Raw genomic sequence first — 22210 nt, 5'->3', positions numbered from 1 at the left:
GCTGAGGGACAACCCCCCGCCCCAGAGCACAAATTTCATGCACCGGGCCTCTAGTCCTATATAATAAAAGACTAATATGCAAATTGACCGGTCGCTATGACGCACACTGACCACCAGGGGGCATACGCTCAATGCAGGAACTGCCCCTGGATGGTCAGTGCACTCCCTCAGGGGGATTCCCGCTCAGCCAGAAGCTGGGCTCAAGGCTGGTGAGCACAGCAACAGTGACAGGAGCTTCTCCCACCTCCATGGCGGTCAGACATCCCCCAAGGGCTCCTGGACTGTGAGAGGGCACAAGCCACGCTGAGGGACCCCCCCGCAAGTGCACAAATTTTGTGCACCCAGCCTCTAGTGTAATATAAGAGATGCAGGGTCTTCTAACTTTCACCCCAAAGCTGTCAGGACTCTTGCTTCTTATGATGCTCACCCAGGAGTCTCAGATCTCTCTACAGTGGAGCATTACCTGTCTAAGCTTCTACATAGCTTGGAGTCTTTGAAAGGAAGAGCTTATCACTCCCCTGGGGCTATGGTTGTTGGACATTCGCAGCTGTTTGTAAATTTACATGCCTTCAGTGAACCAAGGTTCTGCACAGATAAGGACAAGCACTGCTCTTGGGCAGCTGTGTCTGGAGGAGCTTCCAACAATCAGCCATACTGTAGGCCAACAAAATCGTACCTCATTGTCCCTTAAGCCTTTCATCATCTATGCTGGCCATATGGTCATCAGCCCAGACTCACCTTTTTTTTTTAATTAATTAATTTTATTTCAAAGTGCTCACAGCTTTTTCCTGATATCCTAGTCCCCCTGAGAGATTTCAGTAATTATGAAAACAATAAAGAGAAATTTGGAATCCTGAGCCCTTTTTCCTAGAAAACTATTATGTTCCCATGTGTTAATGTAAAACAAACAAACAAAACACAAAAAACATTCAAACCTGTAAAGAATTTTTTAGTTTATTTGAGCCAAACTGTCCACAATTGCCAGGAAGCAGAATCTCAACGTATTAAGATAATGCTCTGGAGAATGGCAGTTTTTTTACCTTGTTTTATACATTACAATCAAAGGAGAAGACATAAGTGGGTTATGTGAAATGCATTGGTGTTAGATTAGAGAGGCAGAAGAAAACAAAACAAGGGTGTGGGGGTGGGTGGGGAGGGAACCTCTGGGATTGAGTAAAAAGTAAAATGATAGACACATACTTCTTTTACCTAGGTGAGTACAGGATAGTTAACAGTCAACAATTAACTCAATAACAATGAGGGGATTTGTGGTCTCCACAGAGTGGTACCTGTGCTTTGAGGGGTCCAGAAAAATGAAAATTACTTTGACATTCCAATGATATGTTATTGTAGGTGCAAAAAGACAATAGGCTCAGTTAAGATAAATATTGACCTTTGTTGGGGAAGATACAGGACTAACACATGACTACTCACCATAACTGCTTTTAGTTAAAGTTTTAATTTCAGACCATCCTTTGTGGTTACTTTATGTCTTTGAATGTGCAAGACCACCATGCAGTCCTTTCCTGAGCTTGTCAGGTTAGCATGTGCCCCTTTTTCATCCACACATGCAAACATGATCTACTTCACCACCTCTTACACACCCATAAACATGTACACACATGCACATATGCATAATTTTTGCATACCAGGAGGTTCCATGAGTGGTAGTCTTGATTGAGTCATTGAACATTTTTCTGAGTAAGTCCTCTCACTTGTCTTTTATTTGACAAACTAAATGGGCATTCAGCAGACCCATAAAGATAAAACAAGGTTAACTTTTTTTAACAGTGGTTGAGTGTGGAACCATGAACCAGAGGTGATGGTTTGACTCCCTGTCAGGGCACATTCCTGGGTTATGGGTTTGATCCCCAGCCGGGGGCATGCAGGAGTCAGCCAATCAATGATTCTCTCTCATCATTGATATTTCCTGTCTCTCTGAAATAACTAAAAACATATTTTTAAAGTATAGTTTATAGATATAAAATTTTATAACTAACCAATCATATAAATTGACTCCTCAAGTATCTGGTAAATAAGTAAAATTTTACATTCTCAAAAAAAAAAAAAAGAACTAAGTCCATTAACTATTGTTTGTATTGTAATACTCTCTACTGTAGTTTTGGTGGACAATCTTCATTGAAGATACTCAATTAAACTTCCTATTCACAAACATGTTTCTGAAAACTTCTACCATTTGCTTCAGAAATGCTGTCATTTTATTCCATTTTCTCATATTGCTCACATATCTTAAGTATGTGTCTTATTTTCTTCTCTTTGATACTTGTGATAGAATTTTGCATATTCTTTTCCACATTTTTCCCATTGAAAGGTGGAGTCTAATTCCACTTCCATTTGGCTAGCCTTAGTTGCTTGACCAATAAAGTGTGGTGGACATTTTTTCTGCAACTTCCAAAGCTTGATCATAAGAAGCCTTCTTCCAATTCCTCATGGAATGTTCACTCTTGGGGAAGCCTACAATCAGCTTCCACAAGACTGGCATGCTATGAGGAAATCTAAGCCAGCCAGGTGAAAGGCAACCTGAAGCTCTGGTCCGGAAGGCCTCACAGGGGAGTTTTACCAAACATTAAAGGCAAAAACAGAATCTACCCTCCCCAGACTATTCAAAAACATTTAAGAGGAAGGCACACTTTGAAGCCTTTCTATGAAGCCAGCATTACCCTAATGCCAAAACCAGATAAGGACACTACAAAGAAAGATAATTACAGGCCAATATCCCTGATGAACACAGATGCAAAACTCCTCAACAAAATTCTAGCAAATCGGATCCAGCATTACATTAGAAAGATCATACACCATGACCAAGTGGGATTTATTCCCAGGATGCAAGGCAGATACAATATCCACAAATTAAAAAATGTGATACATCACATAAACAAATTGAGAGATAAAAATCACATAATAATAACAATTGATGCAGAAAAAGCATTTGACAAAATCCAAGAACCTTTCTTTTTTTAAAATATATTTTATTGATATTTTATTTTATAGAGAGGAAGGAAGAGGGATAGAGAGCTAGAAACATTGATAAGAGAGAAACATTAATCTGCTGCCTCCTGCACACTCTCTACTGGGGATGTGCCCCTAACCAAGGTGCATGCTCTTGACCAGAATCCAACCTGGGACCCTTCAGTCCGCAGGCCGACACTCTATCCACTGAGCCAAACCTGTTAGGGCCCAACAACCTTTCTTGATAACAACTTTCAGCAAAGTGGGAATAGAGGAATCATACCTCAACATAATAAAAGCCTTATATGACAAACCTACAGACAACATCATACTCAATGGACAAAAACTAAAACCATTTCCCCTAAGAACAGGAACAAGACAGGGATGCCCACTTTCACCCCTCCTGTTCAACATAGTACTGGAAGTGCTAGCCAAAGCAATCAGACAAGAAGAAGAAATAAAAGGCATCCAAATTGGAAAATAAGAAGTTAAACCAGGTGTCCTCAAACTAGGGCCACGGGCCACATGCGGGTGTTTTTGCCGTTTTGTTTTTTTACTTCAAAATAAGATATGTGCAGTGTGCATAAGAATTTGTTCATAGTTTTTTTAAACTATAGTACGGCCCTCCAACGGTCTGAGGGGCAGTGAACTGGCCCCCTGTTTAAAAAGTTTGAGGACCCCTGAGTTAAACTGTCATTATTTGCCGATTACATGATATTTTACATAGAAAATCCCAAAGACTCCATCAAAAAATTATAAGACTTAATAAATGAATTTGGCAATGTAGCAGGATACAAAATTAACACCCTGAAGTCTATGGCTTTTCTATACACCAATAATGAACTCACAGAAAGAGAAATTTAAAAAACAATACCATTTACCATTGCAATAAAAAAATTAAGATACCTAGAAATAAACTTAACTAAGGAGGTAAAAGACTGTACTCAGAAAAATACAGGACATTGTATAAAGAGATAGAGGAAGACATAAACATATGGAAGAATATACTGTGGTCATGGATTGGTAGAATCAATATCACTAAAATGTTCATACTACCCAAAGCAATCTGTAGATTCAATGCAGTCCCCATTAAAATACCAATGGCATATTTCACAGACCTAAAACAAATTCTCCAAAAATTTATATGGAATAAAAAAAGACCCCAAATATCAGCAACAATCCTGAGAAAGAAGAACAAAGTAGGAGGGATCACAATACCAGATATCAAGCTGTTTTACAAAGCCATTGTTATCAAAACTGCAAGGTATTGGCACAAGAACAGACATATAGACAAATGGGACAGAACAGAGAACCCAGAAATTGATGCAAGCCATCATGCTCAATTGACATTTGACAAAGAAGGCAAGAGCATACAATGGAGTCAAAGCAGTCTCAATAAATGCTGTTGGCAAAATTGGACAGATATATGCAAAAAAACAAAACTAGACCAACTTACACCATACACAAAAATAAAATCAAAATAGAGAAAGGAATTAAATGTAAAATGGGAAACCATAAAATATTAGAAGACTAGGCAGCAAATTATATGACATGTAGTAGCAATATCTTTACCGATTCAGCTCCTAGGACAATGGAAACTAAGGAGAAAATTAACAAATGGGACTACATCAAAATAAAAAGCTTCTGCACAGCAAAGGAAATGATCAACAAAACAACAAGAGAGCCCACTGCATGGGAGAACATATTTGCCAACCATGTAAATGATAAGGGTTTAATCTCCAAAATTTATAGGGAACTCATACAACTTAACAAAAGGAAGATAAACAATCCAATCAAAAAATGGGGCAAAGTACCTCAATAGACACTTTTCTAAAGAGGACGTACAGAAGGCCAAGAGACATGAAAACATGCTCAAAGTCACTAATCATCTGAGAGATGCAAATCAAAATGACAATGAGGTACCACCTCCCAACTGTCAGAATGGCTATCATCAACAAATCAACAAATCACAAGTGGTGGCTAGGTTGGTGGCAATGCAGATTGGGCTGCCTCTGTGGAAAACAGTATTCAGTTTCCTCAAAAAATTAAAAATGGAACTCTCATTTGACCCAGTAATCCCACTTCTAGGAATATATCCTAAGAAATCAGAAACACCAATCAGAAAGGATATATGTACCCATATGTTCATAGCAGCACAATTTACAATAGCTAAGATTTGGAAACAGCCTACGTGCCCATCAGTAGATGAATGGATAAAAAAGCTGTGGTAAATTTATACCATGGAATACCATGTGGCTGTAAAAAAAAGGATCTCTTACCCTTTGAGATAGCATGGATGGACCTGGAGACTATTATGCTAAGCAAAATAAGCCAGTCAGAGTCTGACAAGTATCACATGATCTCACTCTTTTGTGGAACTATAATGAGCAACATAAACTGATGAACAAAAATAGATCCAGAGACATAGACGCATGGCCAACCTCAGAAAGAAGGCAGGGGAAGGGAGGGTACAAGGTCAAACAAAGGGCTTGTATGCATGCATATAAGCACACTAGTAACCATGGACACAGACAGTAGGAGGGTGAGGGCATGTGCTGGGGAGTGGAAGTTGTCAGGGAGAGGTCAATGGGGAAAAAGGAGACATATGCAATACTTTAAACAATAAAGAATTTTAAAAAATAGTCATACCCTTAACCTTGTCTTTACTAATAATTGCAATCTTGCTATAATCTCAATTTCATGAATCTTACTGTTTGAACACCATCCATTCACTTTGACTTCACATCCTCTAATACTTCAATACTAAAGATCTTTCAGCTACACAAAAACCTCTAATCGACCTATCACACTTTCACTGTCACTTGCCATTGATAAGAGGGATACATAGCTCTCTTTGACCAGATAAAATTCTGTGATCTATCTCTTGCATGCACTCTGTACTTATTTGATCCTTTCCCTCTTCATTCTTGGTTGGCCCAACCAATTTTTCACCTATTTTGTGTCTGTGTGTCAATGTGGCTGTAGAAAAATTCAATAACCACCTTGATTGATGTTTCTATAAATCCATGATGATGAACATCTTGTATGCACTTAATGCTGTATGACTCTAGCTTATTAAGGCTTCTATTCCCTAAATAATTGTTTTATATCTCCCCCTTCTTTTTCAAACCCAAATCATTTTCTCTTCCATACTTATTGTCAGCCAAAAACTTTCTATATTACTCAGAAAACAGAAGGCATACAAAACAGGATTCCTGCAAATTGATATCACCATGTTTATTACCAAGCAGTATCTATATCCATGTACCTGTCTTTCCTTCTATTACCATGGGTCATATATCCCTCCTATCTGAAATCAATCCCTTCACTTGTGCTCTGTGTCCCAACCTCTCTCAGTTTACTCAAGGACTTTGCCATAGCAGTTCTCTTCTCTCTCTTATAATCATCAATTTGTCTTTTCCTATTGGATCATCAACCACCACACAAACATACTATTAATTCTCCCATCTTCAATAACAAATATTTTATTTCCCCCACTTCCCTCACAGCTGGTTTGATTTCTTAAGTCATAATTTCATTATAATTTCTCCAAAGTGTTGCCCAATTTCTTGTCTCTAGATTTTTTGTTCCTCTCCTAACCCAACTTCAGTCACATGTTCATCTACGACACCCACTAACACTGCTCTCAATAATATTACAAATCATATTGTTAAATTCAGGAGTGACTTCTCCAATCCTCTTCTTACTTGTCCCCCCAGTAGAATTCTGGTTTATACTTTTTCGCTAGTAAAATCAATAGTCTAATTTAATTCTCAGAGAATCTGATTTGGATGTTAATGGTACAGTCACCCTACCTGTTAGTAGCATTATACAGAGTTGATTGAACTTTTCCTCCAAACATTTTTTTTTTCACTTGACTTACATTCTTCTGGTTTTTCTACTTTCTTAATAGCTACTTCTTCTCAGTCTCATTTACTTGTGCATCCTCTTCTCCACAACTTCCTAATGGCGAACTTTTGGGCTCAATACTGGATTTATTTTCCTCTAAGAGATAACTGCTGTTGAAATATTAATGTGAGTACACTGAAAATAAATATGATAAAGTGCTTTAGGCAATGATTTGTCACATAAGGGAGTCATTCCTCTATGAGGATTTTTCCTTTGTAAATGAGACTAAAGCAAATAGATTTTTAACAATATTTCAAAGCATTTGCAAAAGTCAAGAATTATTTCTGCTTTACTTCTTTCTTGCCCTCCTTCTTGACCCATCATCTCATTGCTACTCATAAAAGTAAAATATTTCTAACATTTTTGTAGTCAAAAAAAAGAAAAGTACACTCAATGTTCAATCAAATGGAAATATAAGATCAAGCCCTAACTTGACCAGTCCCTTACAATTGTGATTATTAATACTAAATTCCACTACAAGTTTATTTTTTGTAATAATGGATAAGCAACATGCTTAAACAAAAATATATACATGTATATGCAGACTGTTGCTTTGACTCTGATATATAATTTGCAACCTCATTCTTGCTACCCAGCACTTTTCATACAATGAAAATAAAACTGACACAGCATTGATTGCTTCAATCTAAAGCAAATACTTTTTCTCTTTTGTTTATTTTGTTGGTGAAAGGGTAAGGGAGCCTTTAAGAGAGAGGCATGTTGGAAAGCAGCCTTCAAATATAAATGTAAATTACCACATTTTCTCAAATTGTAACATATCATTATCTCTCCCTTTCTTTAAAGAAAGAAAAACAAGGCTAATAATCATCCAGTTACATATTGCAATAGAATAGTTTCACTATTTTATTAAACCTTTATGTTCACTTATTTATGAATCAAGATATTTAGAGCTGGAGTGGCTCCTTCTGACCTTTTGAATGTCCTAATGTGAAGGCTGCTTCTCATTATTGAACAATGGGCTACTCCTGGTCTACATATTTTGTATTGTTATTTTTCTATCTTTAGATAATAAGTCTTATTTCATTTATTTACTAGCTTTTTTTTCTATTCAGATACCAAATAATTTCACCCCAAATTGGAACACATAGGTCCAATATGCATTCCTTCTTTCTATAAATGACTCCATCACAAATCAAAATATCATATGGTTAGATACTTCTTAATGCACAACTGTGATCCATTAGCACCAGGACTGAAACCTATTTTATATACATTAAATCTTTCTCCTTCAGTAGTATGTGATGTTTAGCTGATCTGTCAAAGTATTTCTTTTATCACATTCTCACTGTCTACTTTTTGTACAAAACCTCATTGTTGGGCTGCTTTTTTTTGAGGCAAAGAAATCTTATATGCAATTTACATCCCATTAAGTGTTTGAAAAAGATAATCCATATTCTAATGGTGCTGAACAGTAAACCACAGCCAGTTCTGAGTTGCTGTCTGGTCTTTTATTCAGCTGTCTTTTGACCCTCTCTGGCATGTCGGCCATCTTTCTCTTTAGAGTTTCCACTATTTTGCCTAAAGAGATACTGGATTAATTGTAATTTTAAGGGAGATTTCAAATAGGATTTTATTGGGTAATTCAAGTATTGTGAATGTGAAATACCTGTGCTTATTGTAAAGCTTGTCATTGATGAAGACTTAATAGATATTGAAAATATGAAAACTTGTTTGATATATAATGTCTCAGTTTTAAAATCAGAGAGTCTTAGGCTTATAATTTAACATCTCTGAGTTATATATATATGAGCAAACTACTTAACCACTTAGAAACTCAGGTTTTTCATCTATCAGCTAATACCTACAATATAGAGTAGTTATAAAAGAAAAATGTTAAGCTATTCAAAAGGAAATCCTGGCATACAGTAGGACCTCTAATGAAATTGTATTTATTATCAATAACTACATAATCTAAGTCATGGAACCCAAATACTGTCCTTTAGAAGAGCAATGTTGGACAGCCTTTTAATTGTTGCAAGTATTATCCTTTGTCATTGTCCTTCCTATTTGACCAGTATTTATGACGGTATTGATTTTTCTTGGGATGAATAGTATTGTTAACATGAGGATCTTGGCCACCCAGGCTGGGACTTTGTAATTGTCTTTGTTCAAACAGGGACTTCATGGTTTCTGCTACAATCCTCTCCATATGTATGTCTGCTCTTAGTTCTGATGTAAGAAACCTTGCATACATCTGTACTCAACATTTTATGTTGTTCAAAGTATATTTCTAATGATACTCTCTTACAGTACCATCCTATATAATAAAACCCTAATATGCAAATCGACCGAATGGCAGAACGGCTGGCCATTAAAATGCACACTGACCACCAGGAGGCAGATGCTTAATACAGGAGCTGCCCCCTGGTGGTCAGTGTGTTCCCACAGGGGAGCACCACTCAGCCAGAAGCCAGGCTCATGGCTGGCGAGCACAGCGCCAATGGCAGGAGCTTCTCCCGTCTCTGCTCTACATGGGGGAGTGGACCTAAGCCAGCAGTCGGACATCCCCCAAGGGGTCCCAGACTGTTAGAGGGCACAGGCTGGGCTAAGGGACTCCCCCCACCGCCCCAGTGCACAAATGCCATGCACTAGGCCTCTAGTAATTATATAATGTGCTTGATCATTCAAGTATTTTTTTTCTTTTAAAAATAAAACTAAGAACCTCAAATAGCATAATATGGAAGCTCTCATCTAGGCAAGACAAATATTCTGCTAACTTTGACTCCCACCATGAATTATCAGAATTCACATGCACATTGCCTTTTATTTTTTAAAACAAAAGGTAATTTATAAGTTAATTGAGTCCATTTCTAAGTAATATATTTTATCACTTTAGATCTTATATCACCTACCAAATATTAGTTTAGTAATTGCAAATAGATTCAAGGTATATTAGAGATTTAGCTCCTTCTTTGTATTGCTGCCAAAATTTTAGTTTGTAGTTCATGACATCACTAACACCTAAAATGGTGTGGAACATATGGAGTCAGGATGTGGTTAGAAAAAAACAGAAGCAAAATAAACCAATTACAAAGCTAGTCCTAAATTCCATTTACGTTTGAAAAATTAAATCCTTCATTTGCAGACTTCTGAAATCACTGAGTGACCTTGTAGAGCGAAATCTTTCAAAAAAGAAAATGCATAAGAAGACAGGCAAAGAGGAGACATAAAAAGAAAAGAATGAGAATTTCTAGAGAAGCAATAGATTCAGTAAAAGCCCTGAACAAAATGTGCTCTTAAAAGCCTTCTTGAGATTAAGATTAAGAAGTTGCCTATAAACAAAAATGAGTTTTCAAAAGCTGGAAGAATATTAAATTTCTGATTTATTCACATTCCAAAGACAAACAAAGCTTATAATCAAAAGCAGAACATTTCATATTTTAAAAGGTACTTAACTAATTAGCATCTTTTGACAGATTGAAAATTATTTAGTAAAAAATTAAAGTTACTTGCTTTAGGCTGTGGAAATTGTTGTTCATCAGTTCTGCAAGATTCTCTCTCCATGACTTCCTTTCTCCTGACTTCTAATCCTGCCTCTAACTTATAGGAATAACATTCCCCTGGACATGGCAATGGTCCAAAAATGAACCATGAAAGATTAATCAGAACTTTTCTGGACTTTCATTTGAACATTGAAAGAAAAAAGCTCTTTCCTTGGTTTTCAGTCTGTTAACATCCTCAAGTCCCCAAAACAAGAGTTAACCCATCCACAGTAAAGATATAAGATAAACACACATTTTCTTGAGTCTTGCTATGCTTGGGGTCAGATTCATCCCTGTGAAATTCCATTATTTTATTTTTATTTGTGCAACTCTGAACATGATTTCTGTGACTTATAACCAAAAATGTCCTGTCAATATATGGGTCTATATTATTTTGTGTCCTTCTGAAGTACAGACTGACCAGTATTTCCATAGCCACAAATATAATTTTTATCATTTTTTTAGACTCATTGTATAATGGTATTGACAGTTAATAACCGGGTTATTATTAACAGGAAAGGAGTAAAAGGGAGACTAGATCATATAGGGATGCCATTTGTACAGCTTTTCCAGGAAGCTGCAACTTAACACATTCTAAGTCTATTCACCACAGATCACTGGGAGAAGGGACTGGACAATAGATGCATGCCCTGTAAGGTCTGGGAAGTGCAGGAAGGTGCTTTCCTGTCAGTCACACCTGGGAAAGACTCAGTGGTCAGAATAGGTATAGCCACTGTAAGAATGGGAAATCTAAAATACTGAACTCTGGAACAAAGGGAGTTCTATTTCTTTTTCTTGCTGCTCACTCCTGACTCCTGGCTTGTGGTGCTCTCACACTCTGCACTCTCCCATGTGGCCCACAGCCTTGTGGACTCCACACAATGGACTAATTGACTTTTTATTGTCTGTTGGCCACCCAGATTTCAGTTAGATTAGGTGCTATTAGATGGTCAAAGTTACTCTCTTTTATCATTTCACCACTGTAATTCATTTCTCCTCAAATTTTTAGGAAGCAATGTAGGTTAGTAAACAGAAGCTCATTTGACTGTTTTTTTGTATTTAGTCAATCAATATATCATAGAGCTCAGAAACCTGAGTCTTGCAATAATGGATTCCTTTTTTAAAGTATCTGCTTTAAAAATCTTGTTTTAGGGAGATTAAAAATGGCTGTGGAGTAAGTGGAAGCTCACAGACATGCTCAAGGACCAAACTGGAATTAAAATTAAAATATAGAAGAACCACCCTGAAAATTAACTGAGGACTAGCTGGAGAAAACCAGGATAACCAAGGACAGAAATGGAGCCTAGAGACTAGGAGGAAGGGTAGAATCTTGAAAGGGCTGACAGGGCTTCTATAGACAGCAGCTGAAGGTCTGGAGAAATATCTCAGTGGTAGGGGGTTGCCACTGAGAACTCTGGGGTCTAATCCCCAAGCTGCCCTCCCCCACCCCCAGTAGAGAGAACCAAACTGAGAAAGGTGCCCACATATATCTGGCTGTGAAAAACAGCAAGGTTGATGTCTGCCATGGAAATGCAGGCACCCTCTTAAAGGGCCAACACACAACATTTTGAGAGCAGCCACTCACCTAGGGCTCCAGCAGAAGGAGGGCATAGTGGACTGGAGCAGTATAAACATAAGCCAGGGTTGGGATTAGAGTGCCAAAGGAAGACAGCCCAGTTTCTGTGCTGAATTACTCCCTCAGTCTGTGAAGGTCATCTTTCTCAGACAAAACTTTGCTATCCTACTGGGGGAAGACAGTTGACCCACCTATTAAAAATCACTTGTACCACCCTGTGGAGTTTCTGAGTCCCATTAAGAGACTAAGAATAACAATTAGCCTCCAGGCAGAAGCAATTGTCCCACCGGGTTGGAATATTTCACACCCCACCTGTGGATGATTGCTTGAGGCTATTCCAGATTGAATCCAATCAGTCTGCAGGCAGAGGCTGTTCTCTGGAGGCTTTGAGTCTTTTCCTGAAGTAATAAGTAGAAACCGCAGTTTTGGTCCCTGCCAGGGACATAATCCCAGACTGCTCACCAAGGCAAAAGCCAGTGGGACCACAACTGCTTCATCAGCTCAATGGACGAAGAAAGTACAGCTCAGTAAAGGGTTAATTAAGGTGTGAGACTCGAGGCAGACCCAGCCTCAGGGCTAAGGAGTCCCCAACCACTGGATTGCTGGCATGAAGACATTGGGTTTGAATCAAACTGGAAGCAAGTCGGAGGGGAGATCCCTTCCACAAATGGGACACCAGCAATCAAGTCCAAATTATAACAGGAGAGCCCTAACAAGCACACAGGGGCATTTCTAGAGCATCCAGCTCAGGTGAACAAAGAGACTATACCACTGGACCCCTCAAAACAATTTTTAAATAAGACCATCCCACAAAGACTAGGATGCATAGTAGATCCATCTAAAACATAGAAGCAAATACAAAGCAACAGCTAAAATGGGGAGACAAAGGAAAAAAAAATGAGAGAAAAGAAGGAATGTTCAGAAAAAAAACTAAATGAAATGGAGGCAAGCAACTTATCAAACCTACAGTTCAAAGCAATGGTTATAAAAAGGTTTAAAGAACTTAGTGCTAATTACAACAGCATGAAAAGGGAAATAGAAGCCATTAACAAGAACCAGACAGAAATAAAGAATGATATATCTGACATGAAGAACACACTAGAAGGAATTAAAAGTAGATTGGAGGAAACAGAGGACCGAATCAGTGATTTGGAAGAAAAGGTAGAAATAAATACACAATTAGAGCAAAAAAAATAAAAATAAAAAAGGAGGAAGATAGCTTAAGGAAGCTCTGGGACAACATGAAACGTAACAACATCTGCATTACAGGAATACCAGAAGGGGCAGAGGATGATCAAGGAACAGAGAAACCATGTAAAGAAATAGTGACATAAAACTTCCCCAACCTGGTGAAGGAAAATGTCACACAATTTCAAGAGGCACAGATAGTCCCAATCAAGATAAACACAAAGAGACCCACACCTAGACTCATCATAATTAAAATGGCAAATATTAAAAACAAGAAGGAATCTTAAAGGCAGCAAGAGAGAGAGAGGAAATTACATTCAAAGGAGTTCCCATTAGAATGTCAACTGACTTCTGAAGAGAAACACTTCAGGCCAGAAGGGAGTGTCATGAAGTACTCAAAGTAATGAAAAGCAAGGGCCTAAATCCAAGACTACTGAATCCAGTGAGGCTATCATTTAAAAGTGAAGGTGAAATAAGAAGCTTTCCAGACAAAAAAAAAGGTTAAAGGAGCACATTACCACCAAACCAGCAATGAAAGAAATGTTAAAGGGACTGTTCTAAGAAAAATAAAAGGAGAGAGAGGGCATCATAGCCATAAAGAAAATAAAATAGCAATAAATAAATACCTATCAATAATAATCTTAAATGTAAATGGATTAAGTGATCCAGTCAAAAGACATAGGGCGACTGAATGGGTAAGAATACATGACCCATAAATATGCTATCTAAAAGAGACCCACCGCAGAACAAAAGATATACACAGATTGAGAGTGAAGAGATAGAAAAATATATTCCATTAAAATGAAAAGGAGAAAAAAGTTGGAGTAGCAATAGACTTCAAAACAAAAGCCATAACAAGAGACAAAGAAGGCCACTACATAATACTAAAGGGAATGATTCACAAGAAAATATAACCCTGGTAAACATACAGTATATGCACCCAATATAGGAGCACCCAAATACATTAAGAAACTCTTGATGGACTTTAAGGGAGAGATTGACAGCAATACAGTTATAGTGAACGGCTTGAACACCTCACTGACATCACTGGATAGATCTTCCAGACAAAAAATCAACAAGGAAACAAAGGCCTTAAATGACACACTAGATCAGATGGATCTAACCAATATTTACAGAACAGTTTACCCCAAAACAACAGAAAATGCACTATTTTCATGGCACATGAAATATTGTCAAAGATAGACTGCATGTTAGGGCATAAAACAAGTTTATAGAAATTCAAGAAGATTGATATAATAACAAGCATCTTCTCAGATCACAATGGCATGAAGTTAGAAATCAATGATAACAATAAAACTCAAAAACACTCAGATACATGGAAGCGAAATTTCAAGTTATTAAACAATGAATGGGTTAACAATATGAACAAGCAAGAAATTAAAAAAATTTCTGGAAAAAAAATGAAAATAAACACACAACTACCCAAAACCTATGGGACATGGTGAAAGCAGTTCAGAGAGGGAAGTTAATAGCTCTACAGGTCTACCTCAAGAAATAAGAAAAAAGACTAATAAACTATCTAACCCTAAATCTAAATGAACTAGAGAGAGAACAGGAAGAAAAGTCTAGAGGAAGTAGAAGGAAGGAAATAATAAAGATCATAACAGAAGTAAAGACATAGACACTAAAAAACAGTACAAAAAAAAATCAATAAATCCAAGAGCTGGTTCTTTGAAAAGATAAACAAGATTGATGAACCCCTAGCTTGACTCACCAACAAACAAAAAAAGAGGATCCAAATAAATAAAATCAGAAATGAAAGATGTGATATAACAATGTACACCACAGAAATACAAAGGATTGTAAGCAAATACTATGAACAACTATATTCCAACAAACTGGACAACCTGGGTGAAATGGACAAATTCCTAGAAACATACAATCTTCCAAAACTCAATCAGGAAGAATCAGAAAACCTGAATAAGCCAATAACAACCGATGAAATTGAAAGAGTAATTTAAAAATTTCCAGCAAACAAAAGTCCATGTCTGGATGGATTTACAGGGGAATTTTACTAATCATTCAAAGAAGAACTAACACCTATCCTCCTCAAACTTTCCAAACAATTCTAGGGGAAGGAACATGTCCAAGCTTGTTTTATGAAGCCAGCATTATCCTAATTCCAAAACCAGATAAAGACACTACAAAGAAAGAGTGTTACAGGCCAATATTCCTAATGAACACAGATGCTAAATTCCTCAACAAAATATTAGCATCTCAGATCAAACAATATATTAAATATATAATATATCATGATCCAAGTAAAATCTATTTCAGGGATGCAAGACTGGTACAATATTCACAAATCAATAAATGTAATACATTACACAAATGAATTGAAAGCCAGAAATCACATGATTATTACAATAGATGCAGAAAAAGCATTTGATGAAACCCAATACCCATTTTTTATAAAAACTCTCAGCAAAGTGGGAATAGAGGGGTCATACCTCAACATAATAAAGGCCATACACGACAAACCTACAGCCAAAATAATACTCACTGGGCAAAAACTGAAAGTGTTTCCCTTAAGAACAGGAACAAAACTAGGATGTCGCTTTCACTAGTCTTAGGAGGGATCGCAATACTGGCTATCAAACTACTACAAAGCCATTACAACCAAAACAGCCTGGTATTTGCACAAGAACAGGCATATAGACCAATGGATGAGAACAGAGACCCCAGAAATTGACTCACACCATTACGGTCAATTAATGTTTGACAAAGGAGGCATAACTATGCAATAGAATAAAGACAGTCTCTTTAACAAATGGTGGGAAAACTGGACAAAAACATGCAAAAAGATGAAATTCAACCATCAACTTACACTATATATAAGAATAAACTCAAATGTATTGAGTTTATTCTTATATATAAAGACTTAAATGTAAGTCATAAAACCATAAAAATCTTAGAAGAAAACATAGGCAGTAAAATCTCAGACATCTCACACAGCAATATGTTTACTGATACATCTCCAAGAGCAAAAGAAAACTACAGAGAAATTAAACAAATGGGACTACATCAAAATTAAAAACTTCTGCACAGCAAAAGAAAGCACCATCAAATTGAAAAGGGAACCCACTGAATGGAAGAACATATTCGCCAATGATACATCTAATAAGTGGTTAATATCCAAAATATATAAATTACTTATACAATCTATACTAATAAAAAGGTAATAAGCTAATTAGGCCAGATAGACTGGACTTCTTCCGGACGTCCTTCTGGACGTCCTTCCAGACAAAGCTACGGTCGTGGGGGCCGAGGCAGAGGTGGTTAGGGGCAATCAGGCCAGCAGGGGAGAGCAGTTAGGGGTGATTAGGCCAGCAGGGGAGAGTGGTTAGGGGCGATCAGGCAGGCAGGCAAGTGAGCGGTTAGGAGCCAGTGGTCCCGGATTGTGAAAGGGTTGTCCGACTGCTGGTTTATTTATGTTATTTAATCTCTGATACGTCTATTATAGAGAAAGGGGAAATAGCAATATTAAAATGTTTCTTCTAATTAATTTCCTTTCAATGTGCACTAATCCACCCCTCACTGGGTCCCCTGCCAGCCTGGTTGATTAAATAAACTGGCAGTCAGATATCCCCCAAGGGGTCCCAGATTGGAGAGGGTGAAAGCCAGGCTGAGGGACCCCCCCTTGCACAAATTTTGTGCACTGGGCCTCTAGTCAACAATAAGAAGACAAACAATCCAATTAAAAATTGGCAGAAGACCTGACTAGACTTTTCTCCAAAGATGACATGTTCAAAGTCACTAATCATCAGAGAAATGCAAATTAAAACCACAATGAGATATCACCTCACACCTGTCAGAATGGCTTTCATCAAAAAATCAACAAACAACAAGTGCTGATGAGGATGTGGAGAAAAGGGAACACTAGTTCACTGCTGGTGGAAATGCAGACTGGTGTAGCCACTATGGAAAACAGTATGGACTTTCCTCAAAAAATTAAAAATGGAATTTCCATTTGACTCAGGGATCCTACTTCTGGGAATATATCCTAAAAACCCAAAACACCAATCAGAAAGTATATCGTATATGCACCCCTATTTTCATAGCAGCATTATTTACAATAGCTAAGATTTAGAAACAGCCCAAGTACCCATCAGTAGATAAATGGATAAAAAAGCTGTGGGACATTTGCACTATGGAATACTACCCTTTGGGACAGCATGGATGGACCTGGAGAATATTATGCTAAGTGAAATAAGCCAAACTGAGAAAGATAAATATCACATGAACTCACTTATTTGTGGAATCTAATGAATAAAATGAATTGATCAACAAAAGAAGACCCGAAGCAGGGAGGCATGGAAGAGATTGACATTCCTCAATGTGGGTTTGTGGGGGACAAGGGAGATAAACCACAGAACTTATACACTTACTAATGGCCTGGTGCATGGATTAGTGCACATTGAAAGGAAATTAATTAGAAGAAATATTTTAATATCGCTATTCGCCCTTTCTCTATAATAGACGTGTCAGAGATTAAATAAAATTAGTAAAATGCATACATTCTGTCAACGACGCTGGCTTCTTTCAGCTTCAGAGGTACGTTGTACCAATAGTTGGTCTTCAGACATATTCTGTTGATGATGCCGCTTTCTTTCAGCTTTAGAATGTCAACAAAAACAACCAAATTCATGATCTACAATGACAGATCAAAACACATGCATGCGATTGGTGCCAGCGAGAGCCTTATATGTATTGCGCATGCATGGTTGAACATTTACCAGTTGGTCAGTCGGAAGGTCGGATAGACAGATGGTTAATCACTTAGCCATATATATATATATATATATATATATATATATATATATATATATATATGTATATATATATATATATATATATATATATATATATATATATACACTAGAGGCCCAGTGCACAAAATTCGCACATGGTAGGGGTCCCCTCAGCCCAGCGTGCACCCTCTCCAATCCAGGATCCCTCTCACAATCCAAGACCACTGGCTCCTGAGTGCTCACCTGCCTGCCTGCCTGATCTCCCCTAACTGCCACCCCTGCCAGCCTGATCACCCCTAACCACCTCTGCCTGCCAGCCTGATCACCCCTAACTGCCCCCCCCTGCTGACCTGGTTGCCCCTCACTGCCCCCCCCTGCCAGTCTGGTCACCCCCAACTGCCCCCCTGCCAGCCTGGTTATGCCAACTTCCCCCTCACTGGCCTGATTGCCCCCAACTGCCTCCTCCTGCTGGCCTGGTCACCCCCAACTGCCCCCCACCAGCCTGGTTGCCCCTCACTGCCCCCCCCCCGGACTGGTCACCCCATGCAGCCTGCTGTTTAGTCATTTGGTCATTCCTCACTAACCCCCCTACCTGCCTGGTCACCCCACGCAGCCTGCTGCTCAGTCATTTGGTCATCCCTCACTAACCCCCCTGCCAGCCTGGTCACCCCACGCAGCCTGCTGTTCGGTTGTTACTGTGAGGGCGTCCTGACCAATTTGCATATTGCCCTTTTATTAGTATACTAGGGGCCCAGTGCACGAAATTCGTGCACTGGGGTGGGGGGTCCCTCAGACCAACCTGCCCCCTCTCACATACTGGGAGCCCTCAGGGGATGTCTTACTGATGGCTTAGGCCCAATCCCCACGGGAAGCGGGCCTAAGCCACAGTCTGGCCTCCCTTTGTGGGAGGCAACCAGGCTGGTCAGGGGAAGGTACCAGCCCCATCACCCTGCTGCTGCAGCCACTGCCAGTCACCACAGCCACCGAGGTGTTTTCATCAACATGACTCCAGTCCCTTCACCAAAAAAAAATGACAACTTTCTTTAGGCATTTTCAAGATGTGTCTTTCATAGGATATGCATTTCTTTCTTTTTTTTTTATCCTCACTGAGGATATGTTTCCATTGACTTTTAGAGAATGTGGAAGAGAAAGGGAAAGACAGAGAGAAACATCAAAGTGAGAGGAACACTTTGATTGGTTGCCTCCTGCATGAGCCCTGATCTGGGCCCCGGCCAGGGAGGAGCCTGCAACCTAGGTACATGCCCTTGGTCAGAATCGAACCCAGACCCTGCTGTCTTCAGGCCGAGGCTCTATCCACTGAGTCAAACCGGCTAGGGCAGGATATGACATTTCTTAGCCCTCCAGCAGCGGACCTTCATTTTTTTCTCCAGAGGTGTGGTGGAAAAACCCTAGATCACCTTTTTGGATTCTTATTACCCAAGTTACTAAGAATATTACCAGTGGAATACAGGAAGCTTAGCTAATGGGCAGTCAGAAAAGGTGTTTCCTCTATAGTTCACACCAATCATCGGCTGTGCCCTGCCCAGGCCTAAAGCCTCTGGCCAAAGCTTTAGGCCTGGGAAGGGACCTCCAGCTCCCTGTGATTGCAGACACCACCCATTGGGCAGGGGACCCCAGCTCCCTGAAATCCACCACAGGAGCAGAACCCCTTGCAGGAGCAGACCCCCAGTTGCCTGCGATCCATTGCAGGCTCCCCGCTGGTGCCCAAGGCTTAGGCTCGGCTTGACTCCAGCCTGCCTGCCACGAATCGCAGGAGCCGACCCTCGGTTGCCTGCGATCCGTTGCAGGCCCCCCGCTGGTGCCCAAGGCCGGGAAAGCCTCTGGCGGAGGCTTTCCCCACCTTGGGCTCAGCTGCACCCCAGCCTGCCTGCCACGATTGCAGGAGCCGACCCCTGGTTGCCTGTGATCCATGGTTTTCTGGTGGATGTGGCTGGTGGGCGTGGCTTGTGGGTGTAGCGAATGTACGGTCAATTTGCATATTACTCTATTATTAGGTAGGACTAGAGGCCTGGTGCATGAAAATTTATGCACTGGAGGGGGATCCCTCAGCCCGGCCTGCCCCCTCTCACAGTCCAGGAGCCCTCATGGGTGGGAGTCGACCTGGCAATCAGAGGAAGGTGACACCCCCATAACACCTCTGCTGCTGCCACTGAAGCAGTGTAAGCCTCAGTCGGCCCTGGTTACCTGAGCCTCGGGCGGCCCTGGGAGGCGGGGCATCCACCATCCGAGGCTTGCCTGTGCCTTGGGCCGGCCCTGGGCAGCTGGGCAGCTGACATCTAAGGCTTTCCTGTGCCTTGGGCGTCAGCTGGGCAGCTGCCATCCGAGGCTTGACTGTGCCTCGGGCCAGCCTTGGGTGTCAGGGAGGATGAGGGGACTGGGGGACTCTGGAGGCAGGCACACAGAGCGGCCAGGCCCACCTAGGGGTGGGCCCAGCCTTGCTGCACACCTGCCACCCTGGTGGGGCTGAGGGGACTGAGCGCTACCATCTTGTGGCTGTGAGCATCGCCATTTTTTTTTTAAATATATTTTATTGATTTTTTACAGAGAGGAAGGGAGAGAGATAGAGAGTTAGAAACATCAATGAGAGAGAAACATTGACCAGCCGCCTCCTGCACGCCCCCTACTGGGGATGTGCCCCCAACCAAGGTACGTGCCCTTGACAGGAATCAAACCTGGGACCTTTCAGTCCGCAGGCTGCCGCTCTATTCACTGAGCCAAACCGGTTTCGGCCATTGCTATTTTTGAAGGTGGGGCAGTCAATTAGCATATTCCCTCCTTGTTGGCTGTGGGCACCACCATCTTTGCGGCGGAGTGAGGATCAATTAGCATCTTCCCTCTTTATTAGATAGGATATATATATGTATACATAGATATAGATATAGATATAGTAGATAGATATAGATGTAGATGTAGATGTAGATATAGATATATATAGATATAGATATAGATATAGATATAGATATAGATATAGATATAGATATAGATATAGATATAGATATAGATATAGATATATAGATATGTATAGCCAATGGGCACATGCAATAGGGAATTGAAGACCTGTGGGGAGGGAGGGTAGAGATAGAACCTGGGAGAAGAGGAAAAGGGGGGAAATTGGGAGATATCTGTAATACTATCAACAATAAAAATATATTTTAAAATGAAAAAAGTTAAATAAAAATCTAGGTTTATGCAGAATACATAATAAGGATAACATACAATTGAGGTGTATACTTGAGGACAAGAGATTATTCTATGACATGACAATTAAGAGATGACTTGATGCAAAGGTTTGATCATTCAGATTTCAACCCTATCATACACAGCATGTTTTTAATTTAGGATGAATAAAGCTTAGTGTTGTCAGCAAGATTATTTTTGCCTTATTTTTTAAAAAACAAAAGAAAAGAAAAGAACATAAAGCACTGTTTAAAAATAAAAAGTATTTCAGTTCCAAGCTTATAGATCTCAGGTAGATTGAGAATCTCTATGACTACTTCCAAAAGGGTTACTCATGAGAAAACTAAAGCAGATGACAAGAATGAAATAGTTGAATTATAATAGTGACAGTTACAATATTTCCAGTGAGCTCTGTCATATCTCTAACACTAAGTCACATTATTTAATTACAAAAGTCTTTTGTCATCAGTGATTTATAAACAAAAGAGAACTTTCTGTCCCATATTCTCTTTTCCTATTCCTTCTTCCTTCAATTTCTCCCAAATAATTTTAACTTATATTTTCATTCTATCTCCTTAAAACAGGTTAAGTTACATAAATTATGACATGTTATTATAGACATAGACATGCTTATTCTGAAATTTATGTGGAAAGACACATGGCTTGGATAACTAAAACAGTCTTGATTTTTAAAAAAAGTATAAAATGGGAGAATTCATTTTACCAATGATATTAAGGCCTACTTGTAAAGCTATAGCAATCAAGACAGTGTGATTTTGGCAGAGGGATAGACACCCAGATCAATGAAACAGAATAGAGGACCTATGAATAGACACAATTTAATTGAGGAAAGATAGCTTTTTAACAAATCATGCTAGAATAATTGGACTTCCATACATATAAATATTAACCTTATACCTTAAACAAAAAGTAACTCAATATTTATCATGGATATAAATGTAAAGTCTAAAACTTTTAGAAAAAAAAAAATCTTTGCCATCTAGGGCTAGCTATCTTGTTTTTAAACTTGAAACCAAAGTACAATGAAACAAAAAAAAAGACAAATCTGATTCCATCAAAATTAAGTACTTTTG

The sequence above is a fragment of the Cnephaeus nilssonii genome (genome assembly GCF_951640355.1).
Source record: "Cnephaeus nilssonii genome assembly, chromosome: 3".
Lineage (NCBI taxonomy): Eukaryota > Metazoa > Chordata > Mammalia > Chiroptera > Vespertilionidae > Cnephaeus > Cnephaeus nilssonii.
This window is presented reverse-complemented; position numbering follows the sequence as displayed.